Raw genomic sequence first — 23,553 nt, 5'->3', positions numbered from 1 at the left:
ACTATTTCTTATCCTTCTCCACAATGACCTGACAACTTGACCAAAACTTTTGAGGTGAAAAAGACGAATGTTTACTCCTATGAGACTAAAACTGAACATGGACTGGATTGATTAATCCTTTATTGTAACCTAAGCTGTTTTGATGAATTTGTTAAAAGCTATATCCTCTTAGGTAGGTCTAAAGCTATGCAGGTTTTCCCCCAAGGGTCAGAAGCCTTGTCCTCTCTGTTAGTGAAATGTATGGTGTTTGAAAATTATTGCTGACAGATTGGGAATTTTTAATAGCAATTCCAGGAATCTAGAAGTGTCTGAGTGATATGTGAATCAGAGCAAAAGGATAATCTCTTTCTCAGCCAGAAGCTGAATCTCTCTGATAAAATATGGATGTCATTAGGTCACATGGACTTCCATTACCTTATCTTACCAAACTTTTTTTTTTTAATAGAACAGCAAAGTTTTAAGAAAATTCTCTACTCTGGGGTTACTGAAGATCAGCTAAAGAGGTGAGAACTATGAAGGAATAGGCCCCCGGATTTTTGAGAATTATTTCTTTTTTTATCTTAACCTTGCTTAGCTGTTCCCTGTTCCATTCTTTATGCTTAAAGTTTCTTAAAGTGTGGTTTGGATCACATCCTTGAATGTGGGGGTGGAAAAATTATGTCATTATCAATAAATGTTTGGTATAAAATATATCCAGATTTGTGTAAAAAATTCTCAGGTGAAGAGATCCTGAATGAAAAAAGTTTTAACAAGTTGTGGCTTAAAGGTAGCACTTAGGAAAGGCAATATGTTTTAGCAAAGGTCTACTTTTATAGTACAGTGGTAAAAGTATTGGACCTACAATCAGGAAACATAAGGAATAAAATCTCTCCTGTGACACTTCATAGTTTGTTGGACCATGGATAAATCACTTAACTTTTCTGAATCTAAGTTTTCTTATCTGAAAAAAAATTAATAATGAAATTTGGTTTGATAATGAAAATCTTTAGAACCTACAGAAAACAATATCTGTAGTTACTGACTAATTACTTGGATCAAATGAGATGATGACTATAAAGGACTTTAAACTCTCTGATTTTGTGTCATTATATAAAGTATCAGTATAATTATTTGGAGGGAAACTTAGAATTGTCAGTTTATAGCAGCTCAATGTTTACTTGTTCCTTAAAACCAGCATGGTATTATCTTTCTTCTTTACTCTTTCTATAGCTGATATATTTTGATAAGCACTTACTGTGTACAAAACTCTGCTGGATATGAAAAGGATATAAAACTTTGATAAGACATGACCCTACTCTCCTGGACATTAAGCCTAGCAGGGTACATGAGAAATACACAGATAATTATGACATAAAATAACAAATATATCACAGACATTCAAAATAAAAGTATTATTTGACATTTAATAATAATATTGAAAGGGCCATTTCTCTTTTACAATATAAAATCATGGAAGTCTTTCTGGAAAAAGTGGTAGGTTATTTGGAGTTTCAAACACGAGTAAGAAATCCACAGGTAAACATAAAGCAGAAGGACATTTCAGATATAGAGCACAGTATGAACAAAAGCCAGGTCAGGAAAGGTATTCTCATTTTCAAGAAGTTGAGGTTGGGGAAATGGGGTAAGAGATGAAATAGTCTATACCAGAATTGATTGATAAAAGTGGGACATGGTAGGACTTTTGGAGTTGTTTCTTGTTCCTTTATTAATTTACTCATTCATTCAATAAATATTCATTAAACACCTACCAAATACAGATCATTGTACTGAAGGCTGTAAAAATGTAAATGTGTGTTACATTAGTAAGATACAACTATAAAAAGCTCTCATATAGAATATGATTTTATATGATTCCAAATCATGGAATACATGATCCAAAAGACAATGACAAGACACATGGTTATGTAAATAAGCTTTAACATATTATGAACAATAAGTCATAAGAGAGATAGCCTAAGGCCATCATCCTGGACATGTCCCTTTCATCTCCTAAGATTCTATTATACTATGTAGGAAGGAAACAAATATTTATTATTTGCCTATTATGTATCAGGCATCGTGCTTAAGTGCTTTACAAATATTATCTCATTTGAATCTTATAATAAGCAGGGAAGGTAAGTGCTGTTATTTTTTCCATTTTACAGATGAAGTGACCTGGCCAGAGTCACACAGTAAGTATCTAAAGCTGCATTTAAAGTCAAGTCTTCATAACTCCAGGCCAGAGCTTTAACCCCTGTTGCATTTTTTGCCAGTTTTTCCAAAAAAGGAAATGGTTTGCTCATGTAAAAAGAAGGGGTTACAGATGGAGAATTAAATTGTCATAGATGTTTTTGTTTGTATGTACATGCATATGTCTATATAAACGTAGCAGAAGGAGGTTAGCATACAAAGTAAGCATATTTGCTATTTTTATGGAAAGTTAGGGATAAGAGTTGACTCTTACTGGATGAGAAAATATAGATGGTTGGGAGCTTCAGTGGAGGAAGAAATATCTACTACATAAATGAGATCATGGATCCATCAAAGTATCTAGTAGACAGGCAGGATAGCTTGGAGTGTAGAGTGTGGACATAGGCAACTTAGTAGTGCTGGTCCAGAGAGTCTAGAATCAGGAAGGTGTGAGTTCAAATCTAGCCTTAGACTAGCTGTGTGATCCTGGGCAAGTCACTTTACTTTATCTGTACAATAGAGATAGTAATAGCATCTGCCACCCAGAATTGTGATGAGGATAAAGTGAAATAATTGTAAAGTGCTTTGGAAAAATATGTATACATACCAGCTATTATTATTATTGTTGTTGTTACTTATTATTCTTTCAACTCGTTCAGTTCACTATTCTAATTCTTTCTATTCTCTTTTTTGGGATCCTTTTCTTATTCTAAATGTGTCAGAAGTATTTGCAGTGGGAAGTGGATCACAATTTCTTTCAGGGCTATGACCATTGGAGCCTCATTGCATAGGGCCAGAGCAACACTTTCCATTATACTATAGATGTGAAAAGTAAACTTGGAATGGATAGTTAGATCTCATAGGGATTTGCATAGAATTGATGAATAAACCTGTGAGAGCTGATAAAGTAACTAAATGAAAGAATACCTTACATTGGAAAGATAATAGAGTGGTTTGCCATTTCCTCCTTCCTTCCTTCCTTCCTTCCTTCCTCCCTTCCTTCCTTCTCCTCCTCCCTCCCTTCCTTCCTTCCTTCATTCTTTCCTTCCTTCCTTCCTTTCTTCCTTCTCCCTCCCTCTCTCCCTCCCTCCCTCTCTCCCTCCCTCTCTCCCTCTCTCCTTCTGAGGTAACTGTAGTTAAGCAACTTGCCCAGGGTCACACAGGTGGGAAGTGTTAAGTGTTAAGTGTCTGAAGTCACATTTGAACTCAGGTCCTTCCTGACTTCAGGCTGGTGCTCTATCCACTGCACCAACTGCCCCCCACTATTTTTATATACTTAAACTAGTCTTCTTATTTAATTCTCATTCCTTACAATGACTATCCTTAAACTTTTCCCTTTCTTCTAAAAATCTATATCTTTACCACTTCACTATAATAGATAACTTTATTTTACCAACAAACTCTTTTAACTTACTCCCAACAAGAAGTTTAATCTAGACCACAGACATTGTTCATCCAGTTGATTTTTCCTGTGTAGATGGACAGGCTAAGCCCTTTTGTTATTTATATCTTCAAAAAGGCTATGAAATATTTTGAGATCTTTTATGAGATGTGTGGAGGATAGAGTCTACTGGCATGAAGAAATTAATCATCTTTTCAATCTAGTGACCCTAATAGGATCCATTTAAATAAGAATTTTTCCAATATCTATTTAACCAATAAAAATACTGATAATATTACATCTCAATTGGTCATAGTAAAAAGTTAGGAACAACATAAATAAATTAAAAATAATTATTATTATTGTTATAGTTAATATTTATATAGCACTTACCTTGTGCCAGGCACTGTGCTTATTATATTTGATCCTTACAACAACTCTAGAAAGTAGGTACCATTATAATCTCCATATTTCAGATGAGGAAATTAAGGCAAATAGAGATTTTGTGATTTTCCCAGTTAGTAAGTGTCTGAGACTGGATTTTGAGCTCAGGTTAAGGGGAAATTACAAAATCCAATCAACATTCACCAGTAATTAAAAACAATTGTCCTCTAAGTGTTTTTTTTTTTTTTAATATAATCCAGTGAGCAGATGAAATCAGAAAAGAATATAGTGTAAGTAGTAACACATTTTCATCAAGAGCAGTGCTCTGAAGCATAAAAAAAGCCACAGTGGTGGCCCCTTGTTTCATGTTTACATCTGGAGCTCTAATTTGAACTCCTACAATTATTCTTCCAGATTTCTTGCTGTGCTAAGATGCAGGAAGCTAAAGCAGACATGTGGCTTGCATATTGCTTCATGTAGAAAATAAAATTGTACCAATTACCATGTTTGCATTTTATAGGATGGCCCCATTTAAATCGATTATGTGTTAAACAAGAGATCTGTGCAATTCCCAGCTCAAAATTAATCTGACATTATCCCAGTACATCTAATCTGTAAAGTAAATGATTGGCTGCACTTTTGGGAAGGAAGTTAACAAGGTCGTGTAATAGGAACCAGTTAGGACCAATTAAATTTAGCCTGCCTTTCAAATGAAGAAATACAGCTGTGTTTAGACTTCCATTTTGAAAATTCTTCGAAACAATAAAACAGCAAAGGACTTCTGGTGCTTATCTTTTACTTCCAGAAAGATGCTATGGCAATTAATAAAGACAAAAGAAATGGCATGTTTTAAATACTTCAAAATTTGTTTGTTAACAAAGATATAATAGAGGAGATCCCTGTTCAAGCACAGGCTGGACCAGATAACCTTTAAAGTCCTTTCCTATTCTGTGATTCTGTGAAAAGTTATGTGATACAATGAATGGATTCTTTTGGAATCAAAGAGAGCAAAATTAAAATATGATCTTAGGTTTTGGAAAAAAAATGATTACTAAATAACTAATTATTGGGAAGATCGAAGATTTTTCTCCCTTCCCATTTCTTCTTTTCTCTTAGGCCAAGTCAGCATCTGAAAGGACATTGTTGATGGATTGCCAAAATCCCCAGGGTATGTGCTTTTTGATCCTGGGTGGGAGTTGTTGTCCCATCCAACTGCAACTTAGCAAAAATTTAATCTAAGTTGAATTCCAGGCTAGTGTGTTCTACTCAGTCAGGTCTGAACAAGGGTAGACTCCTTTTGTCTAGATTGCCTTTGGCAAAGGTAGTCTACATAAGAAATAAATTCCTTAATTCAAGACTGAGAGATCAGCCATGTTCCTCAGTCCCTCATTCTCATTATAATATTCATTTTTCTTATTAATTGTTAACCAGTCAGAGTTGATTGCCACCCTCCAGAACACATGCTCTTCCAAGGCATATAAGCATTGAATGGCTTCTATAAGGGATTTTTGATATTTGAGAGTGCCACTGATCCATTTAAAAATTATTGATAGCATAATTTTAAAAATGATTAATTACCCAGAAACTGTCTCTTGAACTTTTTATATATCACAGTTTTTAATAAGTATGTGATTCTGAGCAAATCCCTTTCTCCCCTCTCTTTGCCTCAGTTTTCTCATGTGTACAATGAGGAGATTGGACTTGAGGGCTTCTGAGGTCTCTTCCCATTCTATTAAAGTCTATGAATGCTGAACTGCTGAAAGTATCTTAGCTTTAGATTTTAAAATTAGAAAGGACATTAGAATCTAAATAGCTTGAACTCCTTATTTGAAATGGCAAAACTAACCAAGTCATGCAGCATAGTCAAACAAGGTCCCTGGACTCCAAAAACAGAACTTTATCTACCATACCCCATTTCACTTTCATATCCAATGCTCAAATAGCTAAAACAAGAAGGCAGAACAGGGAAGCCAAGGACTTCCTGGTGTGGGAGGAAATGAGTCAGAGGATGAGCATTATTTCATGTTATATTCAAAGAATCAGGACAAAGCACTCCTCCTCACCCCCATGCTGACCCACTTCAGTCCAAGAACACATGGTTCTTATCTAAGAATTCTAAAAAATAATCCCACTTGCACCAAATTTTCCAAGAATTCCTTTGAATGTGATCCTCGGTGTTTGATTATTTTTACAAGGTACAAGAATAAGCATAACAACTCAAAGTCATAACAAAAAAATGTCAGATCTTACTTTTTACCAGCTGACTGCCTAAGAGACTCTAAAGAAGATAATATTATTCCTATCATTACTTACTCTCTGTCCCTTCATTAGTTCTGTAGGTATGTTAGTAGCCCAGGTTAGTAGCTCCAGTTAGGGAGAATATGGACACTCAGTATCAAAAATCTAGAATCACAGAATGCTATAGTTGGAAGGGACTTCAATGGCAGTCTGCTACTTAAAAAGAATTCTAATAATAACAAAACTAACAAGTCAGGTTGGAAGACCTCAAATCAGGAGAGATTTATTACATCTTCAGGAAAGCCATTTCACTTTTAACCGACTCTTGTTAGAGAGCTTTTCCTGACAGAAAACCAAAATGTGCCTTTTCATAACATTTGTCATTGTTCCTGATTCTGTCACAAATATAACAATGATAGCCACTAGCATTTGTACAGTGCCTTCAAGTTTCACCAGGGACTTTACAAATATCTCATTTGATCCTCACAATAATCTGGAAGATAGGTACTTTTATTATTCCCATTTAAAGTTGAGGAAATTGATAGAATCAGAAGTGAAATGACTTATTGGAGTCACATAGCTAGTAAATATCCGAGGCTAGTCTTGGACGCAGGTCTTCTTGTCTCAAAATTCACCCCTCTGCATGCAGCTTTCCTGGGTATATTCTGCCTGGTTTGATCCTAGGAGTACACCAGCAAAATGACAATGATTTTCATCTCTCTTTTCAAATAACATTTTCCTGGATTGCTTTCAAGGGGTATCAGGCAGAAAGTGCTCAATGTATGATTCCAGACTCCTTCTCCAGTTTACTTTTCTCAGAATCCCTGTCCTTCAGACAATTGCTACATGAACTCCCCTGGGAGCACTTCCTGGCCTAAATGTTCATGTACAATTTTATTGGAACAATTTGTGTGATAATTTTTAATTTTTCGTAGTTTTGTTGCTATTCAAGAGCATAGCTAAACTTATATATAAAGAAAAGCACCAGTAGTCAAATTGGTTCCTGCTTTGGTGCTAATAAAAAGCACACATTTTCTTCCATCAAGGCCTATCTGTTAATTCTCAATATGTTATTTAAATGAGCAAACCTTAAGGAATGTGTGTCTCATTTTTAAAAGGCATCTAAATATTAAGGTAAATTTTCAACTTCTTGCATCTACAACTCTAATAAATATCTATAGTAGAACCACTCACTATAGCATTGCCTACTTTTTTCATTGCTTTGTGACTTATACTCAAGAGTTGATTCCTCTCAGACAGAGTTAGAATGGAAAGGGATTTTAAAGAAATTCTAAATCAATTCCTTTATGGTAGATGGAAGGGACAAAAAGAATCTGAATCTGCATAAGTTTCTGAGATTTGAAGTATTTTGATCATTTTCTCAAGCAAAAAATGATCTGTTGCTTTGGATTTGAGGCAGGAAAATATTATCACAACTATGGAGATTTGAAAAATACAGATTTTGTCTTTGAGATAATCAAGTATCTTTTTCAGGTGTTATTGGATTCCTGTCATATGCCAGCCTCTGGGTGATAGATAGATAAATAAGTAGATAGACAGACAGACAAATAGATAGATAGAATAATTATTTGGTAAGTATCTACTGTGTTGCCAGGCATTGTGCTAAGTGCTTTATAAATATTATCTCATTTCATCTGACAGGAGGATGTTAGAGAAATAATGGGATAAGGACTTGAGACAACTAGGTAGTGCAATGATTAGATTTAAATCAGTAAGACCTGAATTTAAATCTACCTTCAGATGCTTAGTAGCTGTATGGGTCCAGGAAGTCATTTAATCTCTATTTTCCTCATCTATAAAATGAGGATAATATTAGCATCTATCTCCCAAAGTTGTGAAGATCAAATGAGATAATAATCATAAAGTACTTAGCACAGTACAATGGTATATAATAAGTTCTATATAAATGTAAGCGGTTATTATTTTTAGTGTGATTTCATTAGAATAGAAAAGTCGGGAAGTGATGGGGGGAAGCCAAGATGGCGGAGACGACACATGTTTCTCTCTGACCTTCTCTACAACCCTCCCACTAATTATGAAATCCAGCCTCTGAATTAGGTCTGAACCAGCAGAATCCACAAATTTTGGGAGTGCAACAAATTATCAGCAGAAGACAGTGTCAAAGATCACCATTAAAGGTTTCAATTGGAAATAGGAGGGAGGCAGTCAGGGCAAGTAGCTGAGTACAAAGGCCAGCACAGACAGCACAGTCCTGGGGTGGTGCAGACTCTGCATGGCAGAGAATCTACAGGGAGCAATCTACTTGACTATACAGCAGTGTTGGTTATTCTGCCCTTGTTGCAAGCTAGTAGATCAGCAGAGAAATTATAAAACATACAACAAAAACACAAAAGATCAATAGCAAACCCGAAATGACAGAATCTCAGAGGACCTGGCCATGCTCACACAGCACCAGGAGTGAATCAGCACTGACCCAGTGCAGCCCCTTATTGAGGAAAACCTTGGAAAAGCTTGGAAAACCTCCCCCACCCTAAAGTCAGACCTTAACTTTTTTTAGTTGCATACCTAATTCATTGTTCTTCTCTTTCTCTATTTTATGCAAGTAGGCCTCTAGAGATATAAATTTTCCCTTTATTTCCACTTTGGCTGCATCCTACATATTTTGGTATGTCATCTCATTATTGTCATTCTCTTGGATGAAATTGTTAATTGTGTCTATGATTTGCTGTTTCACACGTTCATTCTTTTTTTTTGACTTTTTAATTTTTTATAACTCTTTATTTACAAGATACATGCATGGGTAATTTTTCAGCATTGACAATTGCAAAACCTTTTGTTCCAATTTTTCCCCTCCTTCTCTCCACCCCTTCCCCCAGATGGCAGGTGACCAATACATGTTAAATATGTTAAAGTATAAGTTAAATACAATATAGGTATACATGTCCATACAGTTATTTTATTGTACAAAAGAATTGGACTTTGAAATAGTGTACAATTAACCTGTGAAGGAAATAAAAAATGCAGGTGGACAAAAATAGAGGGATTCACCCATTCATTCTTTAGGATGAGATTATTTAGTTTCCAATTATTTTTTGGTCTATTTTCCCCTGGCTTTTTAATGAATGCAATTTTTATTGCATCATGATCTGAAAAGGATGAATTTACTGTTTTTGCCTTTCTGCATTTGAATTTGAGGTCTTTATGTCCTAATATATGGTCAATTTTTATATAGGTTCCATGAACTGCCAAGAAGAAAGTGTACTCCTTTCTGTCTCTAGAACCATTCCCAATAAGATCAGGGGTGAAACAATGTTGCCCACTATCACTATTGCTATTCAATATTGTATTAGAAATGCTACCCTTAACAATAAGAGAAGAAAAAGAGATTAAAGGAATTAGTGTAGGTAATGAGGAAACCAAATTATCACTCTTTGCAGATGGTATACTTAGAGAACCCCAGAGAACCAATTAAAAAGCTATTAGAAATAATTTGCAGGATACAAAATAAATCCACATAAATCATCTAGCATTCTTATACATCCCTAACAAAATCCAACAGCAAGAGAAAGAAAGAGAAATTCCATTTAAAATAACTGTTGATAATATAAAATATTTGGGAATTTATCTGCTATGAGAAAGTCAGGAATTATATAAGCAAAATTACAAAACACTTTCCACACAAATAAAGTCAGATCTAAGCAATTGGAAAAATATCAAGTGTTTGTGGATAGGTCGAGCAAATATAATAAAGATGACAATATTCCCTAAACTAATCTATTTATTTAGTGCTATGCCAATCAGACTCCCAAGAAACTATTTTACTGAGCTAGAAAAATAACAACAAAATTCATCTGGAAGGACAAAAGGTCAAGAATTTCAAAGGAATTAATGAAGAGAAAAGCAAATGAAGGTGGCCTAGCTGTACCTGATCTAAAACTATATCATAAAGCAGTGGTCATCAAAACCATTTGGTACTGGCTAAGAAATAGAGAAGTTAATCAGTGGAATAGGTTAGGTTCACAGAACAAAATAGCCAATGACTATAACAATCTAATATTTGACAAACCAAAAAGCCCCAGCTTTTAGGATAAGAATTCATTATTTGACAGAAACTGCTGGAAAAATTGGAAACTAGTATAGCAGAAAGTAGGTATAGACCCATACCTAACACCATATACCAAGATAAGGTGGAAATGGGTTCATGTTTTAGACATAAAGAATGATAAAAGCAAATTAGAAGAACATAGGATAGTTTACCTCTTAGATTTGTGGAAAAAGAAAGAATTTGTGACCAGAAAAGAACTAGAGACCATTATTGATCATAATAATTTTGATTAATATTTAATTATAATAATTTGATTATATTAAGATAAAAAGGTTTTGTACAAACAAAACTAATGCAAGCAAGATTAAAAGGGAAGCAATAAACTGGGAAAACATTTTTACATCCAAAGGATCTGATAAAGGCCTCATTTCTAAAATATATAGAAAATTGACTCAAATTTATAATAGTTCAAGCCATTCTCCAATTGATAAATGATCAAAGGATATGAACAGACAATTTTCAGATGAAGAAATTGAAACTATTGGTAGCCACATGAAAAGGTGCTCCAAATCACTATTGATCTGAGAAATGCAAATTAAGACAACTCTTTGATACCACTACAGATCTCTGATTGGCTAAGATGACAGGAAAAGATAATGACAAATGTTGGAGGGCATTGGGATCTGGACACTCATACATTGTTGGTGGAATTGTAAATGGATCCAACCATTCTGGAAAGCAATTTGGAATTATGCTCAAAAAGTTATCAAACTGTGTATACCCTTTGATTCAGCAGTGTTTCTACTAGGATTATATCCCAAAGAGATCTTAAGGGAGGGAAAAGTACCCACATGTGCAAAAATGTTTGTGGCAGCTCTTTTTGTAGTGGCAAGAAACTGGAAACTGAACGGATGCCCATCAGTTGGAGAATGACTTAATAAATTATGCTATATGAATGTTATGGAATACAATTGTTCTGTAAGAAACGACCAGCAGGATGATTTCAAAGAGGCCTGGAGAGACTTACATGAACTGATGCTGAGTGAAATGAGAAGAATCAGGAGATCATTATACATGGCAACAACAAGAGTATACAAAGATCAATTCTGATGGATGTGGCTCTCTTCAACATTGAGATGATTTAAACCACTTCTAATTGTTCAGTGATGAAGAGAGCCATCTACATCCAGAGAGAGAACCGTGGGAACAGCATATGGAACACAACATAGCATTCTTACTCTCTCTGTTTTTATTTACTTGCATATATATATATTGTATCTAACATGTATTTCAACATATTTAACATATATTAGATGGACTACCTGCCAGCTAGGGGAGAGGGTGGGAGGAAGGAAGAGAAAATTTGGAACAAAAGGTAATGCAAAGGTCAATGTTGGGAAAAATTACCCATGCATATGTTTTGTAAATAAAAAGCTTTAATTTAAAAAAAAGTCAGGAGAAGCAACACTATCAATGCAGTAGAATTATGGTCTTTTCTGAAAATTATGATCTTAGAATTACCTAGAACAAGGAGAAATTAAGTATGTATTAGAGACAAAACATTAACCAATATCTTCATCCAAAGTCACATCTCCAGCTTCTACACCTTGTGAGACATATGCATGTACATATATGTGTACATGCATATACATTATACACGTGTATTTGTGTGTATACATACATGCATATGTGTATCAGTGTATTTACACACACACATATAGAATACCACTTTACATTAAAATTGTGCATTGTATTTTTCAAGTGCTTTTACCTACATATTACCTTATCTTAGACTAATAACAGTTATGAAAGTTAGATAGGTAAGGTTATTATTTTTCCATTTAATAGATTAGGAAATTGAGATGTGAATTATCTAACATTGATGTTTATTAAACATGTAAGCAGGCCAGGAATCAAAAGAGAACCAGCTGAAGGTTAAAAATGAAAGTAAATCTCAGTAAGCCACAAGGAATCAATTGTGAATTAAGTTCAGAAGAAGAATTCCAAGTCAGAATTAAGTTTGGTAAATGGAAAGAATCTATAGTGGATATGGATGATGTCAGTAGCAGAGATTGTTTGCTAAGAGGGATGAAAGTGGGTGGATAAGGAGTCCTTAGGCACTTCTCCTGTCCCTCCCCTACTTCCACTGCATACATACCTTTTCAGGTAAGATTTCTGGCTCTGGGTTCAGTGCTATCTTTTAAATTATGCTGTCTCTCCAAGATAGGGCTCCTTTGTTCAAGTTTAAAATATTTGTATAACAAAAGTATAATTGTATAACTGGGCATTTGGATCAGCTATATAGCACAAAGAGAGTGTTTGGCTGTGTCAGCAAGCCTTAGATTTCCAGCTGTGTTAAGTCTGATTGCCTTAGTTTCCTCACCTGTAAAATGAACAGGAGAAGAAAATGACAAACCACTGCAATCCCTCTTCCAAGAAACCCCCAAGTGGGGTTCATCAATTATCAGACATGACTAAAATAACTGAACAATAATAACAAGATACATACATATAAAAAAGTTAATGATACTAGACAATATTCATTTGATTAAGTATTAAGTAAGTAATACAGGAAACAAGTTAGAGAATGTTCACTTTGGGTCAGATGACTAGGAAAGGACATATAGAGGGTGAGACTTGCGCTTGCTATTAATGGATATGTTTGGGGGACAATAAATTCAGCCTGGCTGGAACAAGAAGGTTTGGATGGAATAGTATGTAATCGAGTAGAAAGGTAGATGGAAAGTTAGATTGTGAAAAGTGTATGTCAGGCTAAGGATCTTAAATTTTGTTTTTTAGTCAGGGGAGTGGAATGATTAAAGTGTTAAGAAAGTTAAAGGAAAATTAATTGGTTCTGTGGTATGCTAGAGAGTTTGAAGCTAGGAAGAGACTTGTGTCAAGGAGATGTGTTAGAAAATAACAGCTAGAATCCAGTCATGAAGTAATGAGGGATTGGATTAGGGCTACGACTGTGGAAATGGAAAGGAAGGGAGAGATGCCAAAGACCAAAGGAAGCCAAAGATGTCAAAGGAAAAAACAAATGGACTCAATGACTGATTATTCTACAATTTTGATCCTGCAAGGAGCTGAATTCAAATTTTAAATCCTAAAATCCTTGAAGATAATATCATAAGCTCAACATTTACTATAGAAGACCTTTATATTAATTTCATTGTGATGTGCAAAACTCATTTATTTTATTTACTTGGGTATCTTGCTTCCCTGAAATAGATCTTAAAGATTGTTTCTTAGTCTAACCTTTGAATTTTATGGTTGAGGAATCTGTGGCCCAGAGAAAAAGTGATTCACCCAAGATTATTCAGGTATTAATAGAAACACATTTCTCATTTTATTTTATTTTATTTTTTGTCTACAACATATGTTTAGTACATAATACAACCTCACTCTGTATTAGCATAATGCAATTGTGTGTTGTGGTATTCAAAACCAAAAGCAAACAGTACTTGGTTAATTTTCTCAAATGACACATGGTTTATTGATGTAGCATGGCTTCTAGTAGAATATAAATTTCATAAGGGGAAAGCTAATTGACACCATGGATAGAGTGCTGGACCCATAGTCAAGAAGAGTCATCTCCTGAGCTCAAAACTGGCCTCTTTTATTTATGATTGTGGACAAGTCATTTAACCCCATTTGCCTCAGTTTCCCCATCTGTAAAATGAGCTAGAAAAGGAAATGGCCAACCACTCCAATATCTTTACTAAAAAGCCCCAAATCAGGTCACAGAAAGTTGGACATGACTAAAATAACTGAAGATCAAAATGTTATCAATATTGTACAAAGGTAAGATTGATACATTTATAATCAGAAGACCTTGGTTAGAATCCAAGGTCTGCCTGGACAATTTCCTACCTGAGCAATATTGGACAAGACACAGTCTCTCATAGTCTCAATTCCTCATTTGTAAAATAAAAAAATTGATCTGATCAGAAGGGTTATTCATGCAGCAATGTAGACTGCTGCACTCCCAAGTATTGCCTGAACCTTAAAATGTAACTAGGAAATATTCAATAAAATAAGTAAAAATATAATAGTAATGGTAATGTTGTGGATTTTTTAAAGTCCATATGCAGCCAGAAGGAATCCTTATATGTGATTTAGTAGCCCCTTTCCTATTTAAGTTTGACACTACCAGTCTAAACAACTTTTAAAAGTCTTTTCCAGTTCTAAACCTATTATCCTACGTTTTTAAAAGACTATCACTCATATTCACCAACGCAGGATATTTATTTGTGTAATAAAACTTGCTTACAAAGTTTTGATTTCATTAAGAGGGAAATAAAATATTTAAGTTAGAAAAATCACAGAGTTTTCAAAACATGGATTATTTTTGAATTCAAAACACTCTGTTCTTTTGGCACACACTAGACCTGAAATATGTAACTGTTTATATTTTTTCAGGATGTCAAACGTCTGTCACTTAATTTAGGGATGATGTATTGTGATAGATTGACTGCCTACTCTGGGTTTTTATATACTTGACATAAAAAGCATGGATTTCCTAAGCCTGAAGTAGCTTCCAAAGTCCATTTGATCTGACATTTAAGTGTCTGATGTGACAGTAACTTGTAATGCAATAGTCCCTGTCAAAAAAAAAAAACATATACATATATATACATATATGTATATATATGTATATATATATATATATATATATATATATATTACTGAAGTTACTACCTCTTGGCACAGATTCAAGAGTAATTCAGCCAGTTAATAAACATTTATTAAAATTAATACAATTTAATAAATCAGGCACTATATGCTTTTGTGATACAATAAAAAGGTATAAGATTTATCTTGCAACTACTTTCACCTGTTTGCACTCCAATAGTCCTTTGATATTGCGTAAGGCATTTTTGGCCAACATGTATAAACTAAACCAATTGACTATTTTGTATTTCTCTCTAGTCATCCATTGTTCATTTCTAGGGGAGATAAAGAGAGAGAGACAGAGACAGAGAGACACACACACATACACATAGAGAGACATAGAGAGACACACCGAGACAGACAAAAACAGAGAGAGACAGAGACAGAGACAGAGCCTGCCCTGAGAATATATAAAAACAACATTCATTTAGTTAGCTAATTAAATTTATCAGTTGGTATTTAATTCAGGGTAAGTTAGGAGGAATGATTGCTCCAGAAATTCTACCAGAATTCAAGCTACCAGAAAAATTAAAATAACTAGACATTTAACAAGTGAAATTTGTTAGCAAGCAAGTATTTAGACTGACATCATTCTATGGGATCCTAAACCTCATTAAAGCACTTACCATATTCCAAAATACTGGCAGTGTTATTAAATACGATGCACATTTCTGACCATGTCACTCCCTTGCTTGAGTAAGTGCAGTTTCTCCCTATTGCCTCTAACATAAGAGCCCTTCTCACAACTTGGCTCCAACTATCTTATAGACTAGTTTCACATTGCTCCCTTTAACTACCAAACTAGTATACTTTCCCAAATTCTTCATTCCATTTCTCAGCTCTGTGTCTTCCAAAAGATTTTTCCTGCCCACTCAAAATGCTCTACCTCCCTCTCTTTGCTTCATACAAATCCTACCTCTCTTCAAGACTTCAGAAGTTCCTTTCTGACTGACCTCCTCAGTTGTTAGCACTCTCACCACCCTCAAAATTTATATATTTTATATTTTGCAAATGAGATCTCTGTCATTTCTCATATCAATTTCCCATTTTTGATCCTGATTGTTTAAATAGTTCACGATTTAAACTGCAAAAAGCTTTTAATGCCTTACTAAAGAAAAAAAAAAGGATAACAAATAGAATAAAAATGGGAAGATCTATAAATCTTATTACAACAAATAGTTTTCCCCATCAAAAGTCATTGATACCATCACACTTGGGCCCTATAAAATCACTAGCCTGGATATGCTTATGGAAGACAAAGATGGAAAAAACAGCCAGATTGAACCAAGTTATCTATATAGAAAATCTATTCTGAAGGAGATATAACTAGAAGAGTGATAAAAGATAGACATGCAAGATATCTGAGAGGTAAAGACACCAAAACTTTGCCAATTTTAAAAAAGGAAACAATCAAATGAATAGGCTCAGATTCAGGCTAGTATCTACTAGTTGTTTTAGGTTTAGAACTGGAATAAAATAGCACATTCGTAGGTAATTCAGTACTTAATAAAGAGAGGTTTGTTTAGCCATAACATGGAAAACATATTTGATAAACATGGCCCCTCATTTCCATTTGGCAATGTTTGGCCAGCAAAAGAGAGTGTGATGACTCCCTGTCATATGACATCCTCCAGGTCTGAAGGGCTTTGATTCTATATGGGTAGACCTTTTTATGTCTTCAGGCAACCAGGAAGCCATTCCAATATTACCAAATGCCACCAGAAAGTTCAGTCAAGGGAAGTATAAGTTGAGTCTTAGCTCCTCAGATTTATCAACTTGCCTTTCAGCAAAATAAACATTAGTCTACTCCATGTGGTAGTGAGAAGTAGAACTGTAGCAGATAACTCCAAGAAAACTTCATCATTACCATTTCCCAATTAATGGAAGATATGGAAAATATGGCCCATTGTACTTATTTGTTGACTGAGGAAAAGCAACTAAATTTAGCAAGTCAAAATTCTGCTTTATGGGTTTTATTCTAATGTGATGTCCTAACCATCACTGAAATTTTTCATAATTCTTTGATATATTAGAAATAACCCTATTCAGGAATTCTCTGAGTATAAATATTAGATCAAGCATAAAATGGGGATATATGTGAATGTGTGTGTGTATATATACATACGTGTAGGTGTAAGCCAGAGGCTAGAAAAAGTGCCCTAAAAGTGTTTGATTACCCAATCCTAACCTGATTATCACAGCAAGCTCACCCTGTGATCAAAACAGTAAAAAATATGCAAAAAGTTCTGCAAAGTTGATTCCACTCACTATCAGTACTTGGAATGTGTGCACACTTATAGACAACACAAAATGCAGTGGACCCAAAAGACTTTTGTTGTGGGAAAACTCAACAGGTATCACATCCAAATAACAACCTGAGTGAAACAAGATTGGCAATTGAAAGCTACCTTACTGAAGTTAGAGTTGAGTACACATTTTTCTGGAATGACCACTGTGAAGGGGAGGGCTGCAAAGCTGGTATAGGTTTGCAATCAAAACTAGTCTAGTCAGCAAGTTTATATACCTTTCAAAAGGAATGAATGACAGTGTGATTGCCACTTGCAAGAAAACACCATGCTGCTCTCATCAGTACCTATGTTCCCACCATGACAAACCCTGATGAGATCAAAGAAAAATTTTATGAAGACCTGGAGATCCTTATCATCAATGTGCCAAAAGACTGCAAGCTTATGCTTCTGGTGATTTATTGCTCAGATTATCAGACATGGCAGGATGTCCTTGGGAGGAATGGAGTTGGAAATAGCAACAGCTATAGTCACTTACTACAAAACTTGTATATCTCATGACTTTCTCTGACCAGTGCTATAGATACTCCTTCCTTTTCAAGGGTTCCAGGATACTGATTATAGAGAAACAAGGTATTCCTTTTTACCTCTGCTTCTAGTTCTATGAATTTGAATCTATGAGTATAGTAATTGGAGGGAATGAATGTTTCCTGATTCATCCAAGGATAGCTAAGAGGAAGAATATGGAAGAGTCTCAATCGAGATGCCAGGTAATAGTATGAGGACATTTAAACCCAGATGGATACTTAATGCTCCAGTTATTAGAGAAAAAGGGTAAATCTTTTCATCGGGGAAAAAACCAAAACCAAAGCCACAGGATTCTTGTCAATTGAGATGGGAATGAATCTTCCAATGAAATTCTGCCTCTTAAATTGTTTGGTTCAAATTGCTGCCAGGAGAATAGCTTGGGTTGCTCTTATGGAATAATCCATAAGGACTATGGAAGTGCTTATAATTTTCTCTCATGAGATTCTTAATATAAATGTTAAATCAGATTCCATATGGAAGCAGGGAATAAACTTCCAAATACAAAGAGATAATAACAGATAAACAAAATCCTTAATCATTTGTACATTTATGTAAAATGTGTTTATTCATGTTCTTTGTGAAGCAATATCAATTCATGAGGAAAGATTGCACTTTTAGATAGCTGTAGCTACTAAATTCTGAGGAGCAAATATATCCTCATACGTATTATAACAGAGGTCATAGGAACCAGACACCATGACAGCAGTCAAGAATTTGACAGGTCCCATTACACGCTATTTGGGTGGAAACCCTATAGAGCTTGACTATCAATATGTATCTCTAGGATAGACATTGCAGATGAACAGTGTTTGGGTTCATAGCTGAAGAGGAAGAGTAAAGTGAGTTATACTGCCTTTGGGAAATTGAAAAGCTTTTTTAATGACCCCATGTTTCCATGGAAACAAAGTCTCATCTTTTTAATATCAACATTTCTAGTGTTGTTGCTGTAAGTCAGTGAGACATAGGAGACAGTTTTCAAAGAATTAAAAATAAATATCACACAAGGACCCAGGAGAGCCCTATTGTGGGTTATGGACATTATGATCACTCCCTTCCTCCCTTTACATCCTGGATATGCTTATGGAAGACAAAGATGGAAAAAATAGCCAGATTGGACCAAAGTTATCTATATAGAAAATATGTTCTGAAGGAGATATGATAAAAGATAGGCATGCAAGATATCTGAGAACATACCCTTTCAGTGTCAGAAGAGAGCAAGGAAAAACCTGTTAGCATTTTGGGTAGATCCCCATGGCAAACTTGTCCCCATGGACAATAGTCATATAAAATAGGGATATGGGGCAGCTAGATGACACAGTAGATAGAGCACTGACCCTGAAGACAGGAGGACCTCAGACACTTAACACTTCCTAGTTGTGTGACCCTGGACAAGGCACCTAATCCCCAACTGCCTTGCAAAAATAAAGAGAAAAGAAAGAAAAGAAAGGAAGGAAGGAAGGAAGGAAGGAAGGAAGGAAGGAAGGAAGGAAGGAAGGAAGGAAGCAAGGAAGGAAGCAAGGAAGGAAGGGAGGGAGGAAGGGAGGAAGGAAGGAAGGAAGGGAGGAAGGAAGGAAGGAAGGAAGGAAGGAAGGAAGGAAGGGAGGAAGGAAGGAAGGGAGGAAGGGAGGAAGGGAGGAAGGAAGGAAGGAAGGAAGGGAGGAAGGAAGGAAGGAAGGAAGGAAGGGAGGGAGGAAGGGAGGGAGGAAGGGAGGAAGGAAGGAAAGAAGGAAGGAAGGAAGGAAGGAAGGGAGGAAGGAAGGAAGGAAGGAAGGGAGGAAGGAAGGGAGGAAGGAAGGAAGGAAGGGAGGAAGGAAGGAAGGAAGGAAGGAAGGAAGGAAGGAAGGAAGGAAGGAAGGAAGGAAGGAAGGAAGGAAGGAAGGAAGGAAGGAAGGAAGGAAGGGAGGAAGGGAGGAAGGGAGGAAGGGAGGAAGGGAGGAAGGAAGGAAGGAAGGAAGGAAGGAAGGAAGGAAGGAAGGAAGGAAGGAAGGAAGGAAGGGAGGGAGGAAGGGAGGAAGGGAGGAAGGGAGGGAGGAAGGGAGGGAGGAAGGGAGGAAGGAAGGGAGGAAGGAAGGAAGGGAGGGAGGAAGGGAGGGAGGAAGGGAGGGAGGAAGGGAGGGAGGAAGGGAGGAAGGAAGGAAAGAAGGAAGGAAGGAAGGAAGGAAGGAAGGAAGGAAGGAAGGAAGGAAGGAAGGAAGGAAGGAAGGAAGGAAGGAAGGAAGGAAGGAAGGAAGGGAGGGAGGGAGGGAGGAAGGAAGGAAGGAAGGAAGGAAGGAAGGAAGGAAGGGAGGGAGGGAGGGAGGAAGGAAGGAAGGAAGGAAGGAGGGAAGGAATAGAAGAGGGCTGAATGGATAGGATATGTTCCACATCATTGCAAAATACATTCAAATCAGTACTATCATATTTCCATTTAAGTATTTATTTTTATGTATACTTAGCTATGTACCTTTCTTTATTTCTCCTCCCCACCCCCATCCCATAGAATGTAAACTATTTGAGGGTAAGAACTACTTTCATTTTATTTTTATATTCTTGCCACATACAAGTGCTTAGTTAATTCTTGCTGAATTAGTTAATTAAATTTTCTTCATAATTTAAATCAGGCTCTTCAGACCCCCCCCCAAGAAGTCTGCTAGAATATTTATCCACAATCTTTGTGTCAGATAGAAAATGACCCTGTACAACCTGTTCCAATAGAATGATCCAAAATTAAATGTCTCTTTAAGGGAAATGATCAAAAGCACTGCATCCAGTTTAGATACTTTGCCAGCCAAATAAGTTTTTGCACCTAGAAGAAAAAAAAATGTTTTGTCTCTGGATCTGGCCAAATACAATGAGTTTGACAATCTTTTTAATTGCCAAATGTCTGAATGGTTTAACAAGAGAAATAAGGAATTAGAGTAATGTCTGGACTAGAGGTTTGGGGATAGCAATAGGATATGAACCTCCGAGATGGAAGAAAGAAGCTAAGGGCTCAGATCTCAATCAATATGAGGCAATATCCAATGAGTACTCAAGAGACCAGAAGCTGCAGAGATATTCTAGAGACTCCTTGGCAGCCCTGCTGAAGTAAAGCAATTTTTCCTTTGGAGCATGGGAAGGAAAACTTAGGCAATGTCTGGGAATTAAGAATTGAACCAGTCTCCTGGCAGAAAAGATCTGAAAAGCCAGAAATTTACCTGAAGTAAAAGTCACTAGAGCAAGTTTGTTGCAAGGATGAATTCTTTCTTAGGGAAAAGTTTGTTTCCTGTGTGGAAACAGTAATTTAATGGTGACATTTCTGTTTGCTTTCCGGAGGTCATTGCATGTACATTGATTTATGATCTAAGAAATTTCATTGTCTTTAGTATCTCTTCTTTTAATAGCAAATGCAAATCCAATCAACATTAAAAGTCCCATCAGTCAGGCTGACTTGAAATATGCTCTGTTACAAAATGGATTGATGGGCTTGATGAAGTGTTTTGTGTGACAGCCAATGAATGTTAAAACATTCATCGTTGTGAAATTCACTAGACTCAATTTTTTTTTTGGTAGATGGTTTTCTAATTATCCTTGATTCTTATTTTTCCTATGCTTAAGCTCTAGTTATATTCCTCCCCCCGCCCCAATATATTCATGGAGCTGAAAAGAGGTTCCAGAAATCTTTGATATAATGAGAAAAGCATTTAGAATTAGAATTTAGAATTCATTTAGAATTAGAAGAATTAAAAGACTTTAGTTTAGATTGAAATGTTCTACTTACCATCTGTATGATCTTGGAGAAGTCAGTGTTTCTAGGTCTCAGATTTCTCATATGTTAAACCAGAGGTTTATACTAAATAATTTCTGAGTTCCCTTCCAGTTTTAAATTATAGGATGCTATATTGTCTGCCCTAGTCATCTGACTCCAGCCAAGTGGATGTCTAAATCTAATGTCTAAATTGTTATCTATAGTTCCTGAAGATCCATAGGGCCATATAATTTGTAACTTTCTTCAGGAGTCTGTAGCAATGCTATTTTACTGTGATTGTTTGAAAATTCTCTAAATTTAAAATCTCTAAGGACTTTAAATCCAGGTTTTTCTGTTTGTCTCTTGCCAAGATCCTATGGACTAATTATTTACTCCTGGAAAATTCTGTGGTTTAGTGAATAGAGGACTATCCTTTAGCCAGGAAGACCTGGAAACAAGTCCTACTTCTAATATACATTAGCTATATCACCAGGAGGAATTTATTCAAGTTCAGCTTCACCAGAAACTTTTTTTTTCATTTATTTTATTCTGAACTTAGAAATAAAACTCATTTCAATAACATAGTAGAATAGAAAAAAGAAGATTGCACATGAAACTTCAAATCTATTATGTACAATTTGCTTTTCCTCTTAAATATATAATAAATTTATTGTGTAATTTTTCTTCTCTTCCTCTACCTCCCCCCCCCCCCCTTTCGAGTTGTAGATGAACATTTTGCATTACTGGAGGGAATTTCTATACTGGAAGTTGCCCAAACTGATGAAATTACAGGTCGAGCTCCTCCAAAAAAAATATTTTTTGGGGAAAAATCAAGTCATCCCCTTCTCAAGGTTAAACCAGTATACTTCTAATTTTTTATTGAATTCTAACTATTTCCCCTTATTTTTCCATATCTTTGATCATTTTTTGTTGCCTTCTCTGAACCCTGTCCAATTTTTATATATCCTTCTCAAAGTTTAGTAATTTAAGCCAGATGGAGTCTAATAAGCATCTCATTAATGGATAGTATGAAGGAAATTTTCTTCCCAGGTTTTGTGTGTGAATCCCTTTTTATATATCTTAGTACTACAATGGCTTTTATTTTTTCAAAATAATTATAGTTATCATTTATATAATATCTTTAAATTATATTATTTCATCCTCACAACAGCCCTATAAAACTAGTAGTACAAATATTATTGATCTCATTTTACAAAGAGCAGACTGATGCTCAGAGTTACTTAAATTACTTGTCTAAAGAAATAGCAGAGCTAGGAAATGGACCCAGCTCTTCACTCCAAGTCAAGTGCTCTTTTTACTTCACAATGCTGTGAATCAATAGCACTACACCATTATATTCAGCTTATAGCCAACTATGGCCCAACCTGGTTTTTTGTATGTGTGTGTTTGCTATATTCATGCATACCTAGTCTTTGTCTAGTCTATATCTGTATTATGATGTTGCTGTGTCTTTAGTATATCTACCAGAAGGAATTTAGTCCTTTTAAATTTCATCTTTTATTTCTCTATATCTATATATAATCATAAGGAATACAAGCAGAAGTTGTTGATTGTTCTTTAAAGGAATTCTAATAGGCAATACCATTTCAGGTAAAGATAGGGAATAGAGTACATGCTACTATCTTTAGTAAAATCTTAAATTGTAAGAGTTTGTATTTTACTCATTTATTGATTTGACTATTAATTTTTTCATTCTTTCATAAATATCAACTATTCATTTTTTCATTCTTTCATTAAACACATACTAACCATGTACAATGAAAGGACAACATTAATCTTTGGGAAAAGAATCAAAGGTAAATAAAATATATTTTCTTGCTACAAAGAGGTAGAATACATTGATAAAATATAAACAGAAAATATACTCACAGAATATATACATGAGAATAGAGTGACAAAATATACACAAAAATAGAATACAAATTAAGGTATGATAAGCACATAATAGAATTACAAAGAACAATGAAATCAGATAACAGAACTATAATTTCCAGTTGAGATGATCAAGGAGGAATTGGCATTTGAGTCAGGTCTCAGATTTTAGTGTGCTTAAACATGCAGGTATGTATTATCTGCTTTTTGCCACATCTCCAAAGTTCTGATCTTTTGGGAATTTGTA

This window comes from Sminthopsis crassicaudata, chromosome 5, assembly GCF_048593235.1.
Source record: "Sminthopsis crassicaudata isolate SCR6 chromosome 5, ASM4859323v1, whole genome shotgun sequence".
Taxonomy (NCBI): Eukaryota; Metazoa; Chordata; class Mammalia; order Dasyuromorphia; family Dasyuridae; genus Sminthopsis; species Sminthopsis crassicaudata.
Note: the sequence above shows the minus strand (reverse complement) of the source record.